The 12,629-nt window shown below is 45.6% G+C and overlaps 1 long non-coding RNA gene across 1 annotated transcript in view; it reads left to right on the top strand.

The window, feature by feature from the left end:
* The window catches only part of LOC115289789, a 45,310-nt gene extending 36,066 nt beyond the window's left edge, over positions 1 to 9,244 (top strand). Inside the window, exons 4-5 of the long non-coding RNA XR_003907806.1 lie at positions 6,844 to 6,955; positions 9,207 to 9,244. This is a non-coding gene — a long non-coding RNA (uncharacterized LOC115289789). The remainder of the gene's footprint in view (positions 1 to 6,843; positions 6,956 to 9,206) is intronic.
* The last annotated feature ends 3,385 nt before the right edge of the window (positions 9,245 to 12,629 follow it).

Below are 12,629 nucleotides of genomic sequence, written 5' to 3'. Positions count from 1 at the left end.
GCAGCCGCTCTGGAAAACAGTGTGGAGACTCCTCAAAAAACTATTGATAGAACTCCCCTATGACCCAGCAATATCACTGCTAGGGATTTACCCAGGGGATACAGAAGTGCTGATGCATAGGAGCACATGTACCCCAATGTTCATAGCAGCACTTTCTACAATAGCCAAATCATGGAAAGAGCCTAAATGTCCATCAACTGATGAATGGATCAAGAAGATGTGGTGTATATATACAATGGAGTACTATATGGCAATGAGGAAGAATGAAATATGGCCATTTGTAGGAAAGTGGATGGATCTCAAGGGTGTCATGCTAAGCGAAATAAGTCAGGCAGAGAAGGATAGATACCATATGTTTGCATTCATAGGTCTAACAGGAGAGACCTGACAGAGGACCATGGGGAGAGGAAGGGGGAAAGAGAGCGGGGAAGAGTGAGGGACACAGATCAAGGGAGACCGCTGAATATTGAAAATGAACCATGGACTGAAAGGGGAGGAGGAGCGAGGGAGTGATGGTCATGGTGGGGGGCACTTGTGGGGAGAAGCACTGGGTGTTATGGAAACCAATTTGACAAGAAACTATTATTAAAAAAAACCGAGGGGAAGAAGCTTTATGAATCAAATGATGTCTTGATTTTTTTAAATGAGAAGATTGTTTTATTTGTAACACTAAACATGGGAGCTGTTTCTTAGCAAACTTATTTGGAAAGATTTGGTCTTTGTCTTAAGTTCCTCTACTATACAGCTGTGGTTGTACTTAAAAAGGAAAAAGTACAAGGGCACCTGGGTGGCTCAGTTGGTTGAGGGTCCAACTTCTGCTCAGGTCACGATCTCACGGTTCCTGAGTTTAAGCCCTATGTGTCTGCTCTGTACTGACAGCTCAGAGCCTGGAGCCTGCTTCCGATTCTGTGTCTCCCTCTCTCTCTCTGCCCCTCCTCTGCTCATGCTCTGTCTCTCATAAATGAATAAATGTTAAAAATTTTTTGTTTTAAAAATATATCATCGCATGTCTTAAAAAATGTTTAAGGGGTGCTTGGGTGGCTCAATTGGTTAAGCATCCGACTTTGGCTCAGGTCATGATTTTATGGTCTGTGATTTCAAGCCCCGCCTCGGGCCCTGTGCTGTCAGCTCAGAGCCTGGAGCCTGTTTCGGATTTTGTGTCCCCCTCTCTCTGCCCTCCCTCACTCATGCTTTGTCTCTCTTTCTCTCAAATATAAATTTAAAAAAAAATTAAAAATGTTTAAATGTGATCTTCTGAACATTGCAAATGATTAAGAACAAGATACCAGAAAATACTACAACCTAAATGAATTCTTAATGTCATACATGTTTTACTTTGATGATGTGCCTTTGATTTAATTCGGGATACTTAAAAATTTTTTTAATGTTTTCATTTATTTTTGATAAGAGAGGGAGAGACAGAGCATGACCAGGGGAGGAGCAGAGAGAGAGGAAGACACAGAATCTGAAGCAGGCTCCAGGCTCTGAATTGTCAGCACAGAACCTGACACAAGGCTTGAACCCACTGACCATGAGCTCATGACATGAGCGGAAATCAGACACTTGACTGACTGAGGCACCCAGGCACCTCAATTTGATACACTTTTTAAAGGATACTTTGTGTTTGTAGTAATCTTTAATGAGCTTGGAAATGAAATTTCTGCTTAATTCATCATTTTCTAAAAAGAAGTATAACATACATTTTGTTAGACTCATTCGTAAATACATTTTTGTTGCAAATGTAAATGATCACTTTTTAAAAATTTCATTTTCTCACGTATTTTCATAGATTGAAAAAACCCTCATTTTTGGTATTTTAATTTTATACTCAGCAATCTTGCAAAACTTTCTTACTAGGTCTAATAATATAAGTAGACTCTTGGATCTTTATTCACATATTATTATTTGTATACTCTTAAAGTTTTATTTCTTTCTTAGCCCTTACATTGTTGTTTTTTTTTCTTTATTTGAATGGGAAGGACATCAGTACAATATTGATAGAAATAGTGATAGTGACATCCTTGTCTTGTTTGCCATCTCAAAGGCAGTGGTTGGGCAAGATGAGCTCTTGAGTGACTGATTGAATGATGAGATCTTGAGTCTCCTTATGATCATATTCTTTCCGGATAAGACAGCTCCTCAGCCTTCTGGCGTCTTTCTCCTGGTCCAGAGTAAAAGTCATAATTTTTATCCGGCCTTTAATAGTTGCATATGTCCAGCTTGAGTCTAGTAGATCCTAGAGTTTGATCTCTTATTCTCCAACATTTCACACTCGTTGAGTCATTTCCTCTCAAAAGTCAGTTCCTCCCCAAACTCTCAAACCATTTCTGGTTCACATTTTGAATCATGACTAATATTCAAAAAAAACTATGATGGCTGTGCTGATCTTCCTTCCTTTTTTAAAACTCTCCCTGATGTCCTTCAAGGAGGGTGAGGAGGAGAGTGACTTTGCTCCCCAGTCTAAACCCTGTCTGAAAAACCAGTCGTGCTACATTGCGCTATCTTCTCTGGGGTGTCTAAACTACATCCTGACACCAGAGACAGCAGAACTGGACTCACCTGATTATCCCTCTTTCACCAGAAGTGCCTAATAGTCTAGTCTACTTTTATGAAGGTGATAAAACAAACAGCTATTGGAAGAAGGTTTGTAGAATCAGCCTTAAGACTAGTGTTCACTATGTTGTCCAATCTTCTTTGTATAGAAAGGAGGCATAGAATATAGTTGACCTTTGAACAATGTAGGGGTTAGGGGTGCCAATTCCCCATGCAGTCAAAAATTCACAAACAACTTTGACTACCCCAAAGTTAACTACTAGTAACCAACCATTGACTGTAAGCCTTACTGATAACACAAACAGACAACTAATACACATTTTGTATGTTAAATGTAATATGTACTGTATTCTGGAAATAAAATAAGCTAGAGAAAAGAAAATGGTATTAAGAAAATCATGAAAGAAAATACATTTACAGTATTATACTGTAAAAAGTCCTTAGGACCTCTGCAGTTCAAACCCCTGTTGCTCAAGAGTCAACTGTACATTTCTTGTGAAATTTAATATCAGCAAAGTTGGTTTCTCTTGTTGAACTATTATGTTTCTGCAATGGGGATAACACTTTTAGATGAATTTTCATAACCTGTAAGTCTTGTTATTCTGGGGTTTCTTGTCCACTGAAGCAATGTTTGGGGCAGGCAGTGAGAGGGAGGCACATAAAATACTAGCTCAATTTATTCAGATTAGATTTTTGTCTGCATCTGTAGCAAGATTCTTAGATGGAATGTAGTCATCGGTAAGAGAAAAGGCTTTCTACATTCCTTTAACTCTCCTTTAAAACAGCAAGAGTTAGGTCCACCTGACTAGTTCTGAGAAAATGAAGAGCGGAATGCCTGTTCCTTCTATTCTGATAGACTGTGAGAAGGAGAAAAGGACAGCGAGGGAATAGGTAGATCAGGCTGCAAGATTTTCTCTGCCACTGCCTTTCTTGCCTCTACCACCTTCCCCACACACAACCTGAAAAGTATGAAGGAGACAGTTAGTGTCTGGACCAGGGGGGCCCTTACATGTGGGGAAGGCCACAAGTCCAGGAGAAGCACCCACAGGGTAGCATGGGAGATGCTGCAGGAAGTGGTAGGTAGGGAAGCCTGAGACAGCACCAGGGTGGATGCTGAGACAGCTAACAGAGTGGCAGAGGACAGGCCTGGTGACAGGACCAAGAGGTTACTTGGGCAACTGGCAGAGACCATGGCTCTAGTGTTAGTTACATCCTAGCATAACACCCCAGAAAACCAGATGGGACCCATCCTACTGTGGCGGTCATCAGTTCAGGAAGCAGCTTAGTCTAGTCTCTCCTGAAGGAGAGGAGTGAGGATCCAGGAGATGTCACAGGAACTCAAGGACCCTCTCCTGGTTGCCATGAGGATCTTGGTCAGAACCATTCATCACATTAGGTTTAGTAAGGAGAGAAAGCAGATTCCCAAAGGTTGAAATTCACCCGAGTCATCCAAATTACTTAAAAAAAAGACAACTTTAGTTACTGAATCAGATTGGATTATCAATTTAGGCAAAATTTAGTTTCTATCCCTCCACTCCCAACTCTGTGCTAGATTCCTAGCAGAACTGATAAGAGAATAGATTAGTTATAAAGCAAATGAGGAAACTACATTTCCGCCCTTCCCTATAATCACATTGTAAAGTGAGTACATGTGCCTCAGTACACATCTCATTTATGAAACAGAATTATTTATCTCCTCGTGGTCTCTTTTAGTCTTAGAGCTGAGTTGCATGTTATACTTAAAGACAGCAAATATTCTCACTTAGGCATGGAAAGAGCACAGGTTTGGAGGTAGGCGGACTGGAGTTTGCTGCACAGGCCTGCATTACTCTGGGGGAGTCTAGGCACTTTTACATTTATGGGCTCCTTCCTCCATTAAAAAAGTAAACATTATGTTTTATAATTATATTGATATAAAGAAATATTAATATTATTATTAAAACATTTCTTCAACCTAAGGTTTCTTCCTCCTCTTCTTTTCCCCTCTCCCTCCTCCTTCGTCTCCTTCTTCTCTTCCTTCTCCTTCTCCTTCTTCTTCTTCTTCTTCTTCTTCTTCTTCTTCTTCTTCTTCTTCTTCTTATTTTATAAGAAATTTTAAGACACTTTCATGGGCTCCTGAAAGTATCATGGACCCTAGACGCCATGCCTGTTGTCCCCACACTTGCCCTGGACTCCTCTTTGTTCTTGATTTTCTTATCTGTAAAATGGGGTTGTTGGATTAAACGACAGAATGCACTCAAGAACTTGGCACATGGTGATAACATTGGTTTCTTTTCTTCATTTCCATGGGTTTTATTTTCTATTTTAGTGATCTTGCTGCATGTGTGGTTTTCATTGTGAGTCACCTTCAAATTCTCTTTGGAAGTTGAGGGGGTATAACTTATAAATAAAAATTCCTTTTTACTTCCTCAGCACTTAGCACAATGCCTTGCTTTATATTCTCAATCCTTGTTTGTTGACTGTGCCGGTAAATGGCTCCCTCCCTTCCCAGCCTCCGCCCACCACCCTGTCCCACTCAGGCCCTGACATACTCCAAAAGCATCCTTTCTCCCTTTCTTTTTCCTCTTTTCTCTCCCTCAAAAATTTTTTTCCTTAGTGGCCTGTGTTCAGTGGGCAGTGAGAGTGTGGAAGGCACCCGCTGCCACACCATTGAACCAGGCGGTCTCCTCACAGCCCGGTTGGTAGGATTCTAGCCCTGCTTTGTCAGTGGGGAAGCTGTGTCGCAGAATGTAAGGAGTTTGCTCAATAAATGCTGAGACAAGGATTTGAACCCTGGCTTGTTGGACCATGACATGGCGTGATGTGTTAAGCCTCCATGATTTGCTCCTTCACAGAGGAGGAGGACTACTTGGGGAGGTAACCCAGGACACACGTTTCCAGTGGTTAGGGAATGCTTTTAGACACTTTGCAAGGATTTCTTCTTGCTGCTCAAATGAAACATCTTAGTCCCTATACGTGTGTGCCACGCTTTGTCACTGTCACCTGCTACCTGCCATTCACCAACTTGAAAGTTTGTGCTGAACCCCCTTCCTGAATGTTAGAGGGCAGTGATGCCAGAAGTAATGGGGAACAATAATGAGCCACAAAGATCAAGCTGGGGGTTAAAATGTTGTGTCCATCAAGAGAGGACTGAGCACATTTCCTTCATAAGCTAGGTATTTGAGCGCTTTTCCTCTACCCAGTGTGGAGACTTTAAGATGGTGTCAGCGCATTCCGTGAGTGAGTGCATGTGAGGGCTTAGAGCAAACAGCACCTGACATAAATGTTGGCCCAACAGAACCAAATGCACACATTAAGCACCTACTGTGCTGCGTGCTGCAGAGAGACATGTGAATAAAACATCTTCCCACAGATTCAAGAGAAGACGAGGCAAAAATTGCCCCACAATGGGATGGAATCTGCAATTTAAAAAAGGCGAGGCATGTGAAAGCTTATTTATGTCCTATTACACAAGCTCCTCCATTCTCCGCCTCCACCCTCACCCCCAATCTGTCACATTCGGGGATCTGGGGCGCCAAGCATTAGAATGAATTAAATAGATTCAGTGGCATGTCGGGGCTGGGAGGCAGAGAAAAGAAGGTGGAGGGATGAGATGGAGGGACAAGTTAAAAAGAGAGTGGATATTGGAAGTCCATACACGAATCTCCTAGAGAAGAGACGCAGGTCAGAGAGAGACCTGGAATGTTCTAGCTGGAACCATCACGTTATTAATAACAGTGATAAAGTCTCACATTTCCGGAATGTGTCCACTGCCAGGTACCCTCGAAGCCTTTTACACATATTAGCACACGTCATCTTCCAAATTACCTTGTGAGGTAGCTTCTATCACAAACCCCATATTGCTGATGAGGAACCAGAGAGGCCCAGGGACTTGAGCCAGAGCAATGCCACCCACCTGAGCCTGCACAAAGCTGAGGACAGGTAAGGTCAGGGTGGGCCATGCAATACCACCATGGCCCTGCACCCCGAGGGGGTCAGAGCAGAAAGTGGGGAGGGGTACTGCATCTAGGCTCATCACTGCTACCCCTGTGGCCTTGGGCACATTCCTCATCCTTTTGGTGTCTCTGGTTTCTCATATATTAAATGAAGATAGATGATGACGATGATCATGATGATGATAGTGGTGGTGATGGCAATGGAGGCAGCGCCCCTCATAGGGTAGTTGTGAGGGCTTAATATGATTCTGCACAGATGGGGTTTAGCCCCACAGGTGCTCGGGGAATGGCTGGCATCCCCAAGTCTATGATTTGTTTCCTAACGGGGCTCCCACCATCCTTTTGGGCTTTGTAGACCTGCTGGGACTCATGCCTATTCAGCCCCAGTGTCCAGCAGCCAGCCTACCACGCTCGCACAGGCCAGCCTGCAACTCGAAGTGGGACCACAGAGAAGCGAAAGACTGATGGTAAGTGGCTCTGCCCACGGGGCCTGTCCCCAAACCCATGGGAGTTGAAGATGGCTGGTCCTGACCCATGGGAACACCTCAGACATGGGTGGCCTGTGATGGCCATGGGGATGCTAGAGAACACCCGCTGGTTCCCAACTTCAAGTGGACATGGTCTGGCTGCGGGCACAGGGCTCTGCCATGTGAAGCAATGAGTGGACGAAGCAGGATTTCCCCAGGGCCCCAGGAGTCCTGGCACTCAGAGGGCAGGTGTGGGCAGAGCAGACAGGCAGAAGGCTGAGGGGGTGCAGAAAGTGATGTGCGTGCGTGTGTGTGTGTGTGTGTGTGTGTGTGTGTGTGTGAGAGAGAGAGAGAGAGAGAGAGAGAGAGAGAGGTGACTTGGCTCTTCCAAGGGCTTTGGCCGATCTCCACACTTTTGACCAGGCATGTATGATTTTCTTTCTCCTTTTCCTCCTTTGTGTGAGGAGCAAACTTGTGGCCATAGGTGAGCACAGCCAAGCCCGAGGGCCCCCTTTCCAGGGCTGCTCTGGCTCAGGCTGACTATGCAGTTGGAGCGTGCAGGGCTCCTGCTGCAGCATTCCCCCCCAAACGGGCCGGTACAGAGAAGCCCTTCAGAGCTGTGCTCACACAGACGATTCTGTCCCACCTGTCACCGAGGGAGGCCCGGCCACCATCTGTTAGATTCTTTATTCCCACCCCTCCCCTTTCAGTTTTAACCACAGATTTTCAAAGTTTGCATTACTTATTTAAATCTGTTATTTGAAAAAATACATGTAGTGCTAAGTCCGGGGACGGCTGCTTTTGCCCATTGAAGCCTGTTCCTTCCCATTCTCAGTCACCGGCTGTGGCCCCATGGGAGACCCTCATGTGCAAGCCTGTGTGCCCCTTGACCAGGCTGGATTTAAGCTTCAGGATTTAGGACATGATGCTCTGTACTTGAGTTGGGGGAGGGGGATGCAGGGTCAGGATTTCAGCCTTGGGGCTTTGCTGCTGATTCTCCTTGTCCCTTCCTGTGAAATTTAAGAACCATAAGATTAAAAATGAGCCCTCAGTTTCTTTTCTTCTTTTTAGAGAGAGACAGAGACAGCATGAGGGAGGGAGGGGCAGAGAGAGAAGGAGAGAGAGAATCCCAAACAGGCTCCACGTGTCAGCACAGAGCCTGATGCAAGGCTTGAACTCGTGAACTGTGCCAAAATCAAGAGTTAGACGCTTAACCAACTGAGCCACCTGGTGCCCCAAGCCCTTAGTTTCTTGATCTCTACAATGGGAGGTTGCTGATCCATACTTTAACCTAGGGGGGAAACTACATGTTTAAATTCAATGCTCCTTAAGTCATGCTGCACAACCAGACCATGAGCCAGTTATTCAGCACCTACTGTGTACCGGACACTGTGTACCAGGCACCAGAGATACCTTGGGGCGAGCGACAAAGTCCCTATTTCTATAGAACTGATGCTTTAGTGGAGAGAAACAGAATAAAATCCAATAAGGATGATGTGGGTGGGGTCAATGCTGTAAAATAAACAAATTGGACCATATAGAGAAAGAATAGTGGGAAGGATCTATGGGCAAGGAGAGTAGGGGAGCACATGGAAGCTGGTATCCAGAGGACGAGAGGCAGGGACAGTCCTGTACACAGAAGGAAAGCAGGTGCAGAATCACTGAGGTATGAAGAGCTTGATATATTTGAGGGGCAGGAGAATAATCTGGGTCTGGGCCTCCTTCCCATGTCCTACCCTGAAGACCTTGGGTCCCCTCCTGACCATCTCTGTCTTTGGAGCTCCTCAAGAATGGGAAGGACCAGATACCTCACTTCTGCCATTCCTGCAGAGCTCCCTGGAGGGCCTGGCCTCCCTGCTTGCCCATTGCTTAACTGACTGAGCCACCCAGGCACTCCATCCTGCTCGCCCATTGGTTCCAGGTGCTGCTGTGCCTGCACCTGGCCAGGGGACCGGAGATCTGAAATCTCCTCTCTCCCACACATGCTTGCATCCCATCCTGCCTCCCTGTGGCAGCTGGCTTATCAGCCCTGCTGCCTTCTTGAGTCTCCAATCCCTCCCTTACAGCCTCATCACCCTGGTTTTCTTTTGCTGTGGCCACAAAGCTCCATTCACTGCTCTTGTCCAAACCTTCAGCCTTCAGCCAACTGCCAGCAAGGTGCTACTGCTTATGGGCCTTTATTCCTGGTGACACCTGATGATTTCTTCAACATCTCTTAACTTTTTTTAAGTTTATTTATTTATTTTGACAGAGAGAGAGAAGGAGAGAGAGAGAATCCCAAGTAGGCTCCATGCTGCCAGCACAGAGCCCCATGCATGGCTCAAACCCATGAACCCATGAGATGATGACCTGAGCCAAAGTCAACAGTTGGACACTTGACCGACTGAGCCACCCAGGTGCCCCTCTTCAAGGAGCTCTTCAAATGACAGTCCCTTCCACACCCTCAGATGTTTACTTTCTCCTCACCCTATGTTCTTGGCACTTCACTATAACACTGACCCATTGCTGATATTGGAGTCCCTCTCCTCAGCTTCCCATGGACTGAAGCACTTTTATATTTTCCTTCCCAGTACATTAACAGAGTAGATTAATCAATAAAGCTTTGTTGGGTGAATCCCTCCTGAGCCCCTTAGAATAACAGCCTCGTTCATTTATTCACCATTTACCAAAGCTCTTTCAAAACTCTGCCCCAGTCTCCAGCCATGGTGGGAAAGCCTCTGGAGGAGCTGAGCGTGTGACTCCTCTTTTCTCCCTGCAAACTGAGCTCAGAGTGAAATGGGCAGGAGGACAGAAGGCCTCAATGTAGGCCCACAGCCCCACCTGACCTGCCACTGAGGTTGTGTTAGAACCGTAGTGAGGCTCCAAAGTGTCCCTAGGTTGGCTTTTATTTTTAATGTTTTATTTATTTTTGATACAGAGAGAGACAGAGCATAGAGGGGGAGGGGCAGAGAGAGGAGACACAGAACTGGAAGCAGGCTCCAGGCTCTGAGCTAGCTGTCAGCACAGAGTCTGATGCAGGGCTCGAACCCACGAACGTGAGATCTGACCTGAGCCAAAGTCGGAGGCTTAACCGACTGAGCCACCCAGGCACCTAGCTTGGCTTTAAAGGTTACAAGAAGGTTCCTGATGGGCATGTGAATCGCACAGCAAAGCAGGTTTGGTGGGGGCCCTTCTCTATTCCTTCGTTCAGAGCCAGCAATCAGCACTGGTCAGGAAGGAGGCAGGGCTCTACAGCCTTTCATTCTGTCCTCCAGCAGCACTGATGCATTTTAGCAACTCTTTAACCTCAAAGACCTGAGGGTCACTGTGGAGCAGATGACACGCATCTCTGGCTGAGCCCACTGGCCTTATCACAATGTCCTTGACCTGTTGTTCATGGCTTATAGAGGCTATCAGGTGAAAAGTCATACAGTCCCACATTGCTCCTCATGGGTCAACACAGGAGACAGTCACTGATGAAAACATCTGTTGTGTTCCAACAAATTTCTTGGGGGAAAGGTCTCCCATCTCTTTCTATAGCTTCTCTCAATGTTTGATATCTTGAATTCAAAGGATATCTGAATTTAATCTCATACTATAATAAAAACCAGTGCTTTTGGTCTGATCCTCAGAGACAGCCCAGTAAGGAAGAAACTCCAGGCTCTACATATCATAGCGGGAGTGGGATGGGTGGAGGACAGAAACAAAATAATAGGGGAAATCCCTATAGTGACTTCAAAACAAGCAGAATTGTGGTAGATGCCACAATAACCACAGTCACCACTGCTTTGAGCACCTCCTCCATAGCAGATTCTGTTTCTGGACTTTTCAAACATTCCACTTGAAAATCATATGTAGACCTCATTGGCCATTCTACAAATGAGGAAACTGGAGCCTCAGAGATACAGTTACTTGCCTGATGTCATAGTAGTTGAGGGCAAAACTCGTATCTAAGTAAAGGCTTATGATTTCAACCTTATATTATTCATCTACTTTAAAAAAAAAAAACACTTGTGGAGTATCTACTACACGCCAAGCACAGTTGTAGGCATTGAGAAGATGGGCAAATACAAACACAGATAAATATCCCTGCCTCACACATTTCAGAGACATTCATGGAATCACGTTTGCCCTGGGGATGTAAGTAATCAGCACAGATGAATGAGAGAAGCCCACAGACACTGAGTGGCATGCTCTTGGTTGCTCAGGATGTCTAAAGGCAGAACCAAGTGTCCCGACTTGGGCCTTTCCTTGCTATTCTCCCCATCTTTGGAATTGAACCTTTACCAGGCAGTTAAAAAAGTCTTTTACTTCCTGGATTCCCTGGCTGGGAAATCCTCCTCCATGCTTTGGAGGTGTTTTCCTTGCATAGGACCTCTAGGCCTAAGCCCTAGGGACCCTGGTGGGGTCAACCCCATTAGGGTCTGGTGTGCAGAGAGCTGTCTGGGTGCCTGCCACTTGCAGAGTGCTCTGTTCCTTGCCTTAGACCTTCATCTTTTGGAAGGATGTAAATGCATGGCATTATTATTATTATTTTTTAATGATTGGTATTTATGAGATTTTCCCCCCTGGGACCACACCATGTTCTGAAATGTGAACATGGCAAGCAGGATGGATACATTTTTAGATCAGTAAGTACAACCAGATGTGTGGATGGGGTGGATGGGGCTGAAGAAACACAGCAAACTTTTGTGAGGTATGCACAGCCCTTAGATGTGGCCTGGTTCTCTCCTCCCTGGGGAAATGAGTTCATGACTGGCAGAAAAACACACAGGTCTAGGTACTCTCCAGATGAGTACCAGCTCCATGTAGCCCCAGCCAGGTGGGGGGGCTGGTCCTGCATCTGTCCACTCAGCTCTCAGTGACGGCAGATAACAGGAAGGTGCCTGACATGGTTCTCTCTTATCTCACTCCAACACACACAGCCATAAAACTAATGAGGAAAATGTGGGTCAGTCTGGTTCAGTAACTTGGCCCGAGTCACACAGGTAGGCAGCAGGCAGGGCTGAGATTCACAGCAGGATGACTGGACTCCAGAGTCCATTTTACTTAGACCACTACATAGTTTCTCTAGACCACCCTTTTGCCCCCAGGGGCATGCTGACTGGGGTGGGACACCCGCAGGGATCCAGCAAGCGGGGAGGCTCCATCCCAGGTAACAGACAACTGGAAACACCTCCTGGCAGTGTTGAGGCAGGCAATGATAAGGGCACAGGGGATAAAAAGTAGTAGTCAGCCTTGAGGAATTCAAAACCAATGGCAAGGCAAGACACAGGTGCATCTCTACGTTGTGAATGGCACATGTCAATACACAACCACGCTTCACTCTGCTCCTGGGGGAGCACTTAAAGCTAGTGCTCTATGAGTTCTAAACTATGACCTAGAATAACATGGGAGGCATTCGGGTGGAGGGATTTAAGCTATGCCTTGAAGGGCAGGAGGAATTTGGAAATGGAGAAAGGTGTGAAAAGTGCAAAAGGCTGAGTGTGTAAAATGGCAGAAGCACAGAAGGGCTTAAAGCAGAAGCACAGAAAGGGATCAAAGAGGTGGGACTGGGGAGATGACAAATAATGTGTATGAAGCGCTGATCATGTGTCATGAATGGTGCTGGGGGGTTTGGATGGTATGAGATTATTTATTTAAGTCAATCATATTTAGTTTTAATTCACATGTAAGAAAATACCTACACTTTAAG

This window comes from Suricata suricatta, chromosome 4 (genome assembly GCF_006229205.1).
Source record: "Suricata suricatta isolate VVHF042 chromosome 4, meerkat_22Aug2017_6uvM2_HiC, whole genome shotgun sequence".
In the NCBI taxonomy this organism is placed as follows: domain Eukaryota; kingdom Metazoa; phylum Chordata; class Mammalia; order Carnivora; family Herpestidae; genus Suricata; species Suricata suricatta.
The sequence above is the reverse complement of the archived record's forward strand: the minus strand, read 5'-3'. Positions and strand labels throughout refer to the sequence as shown.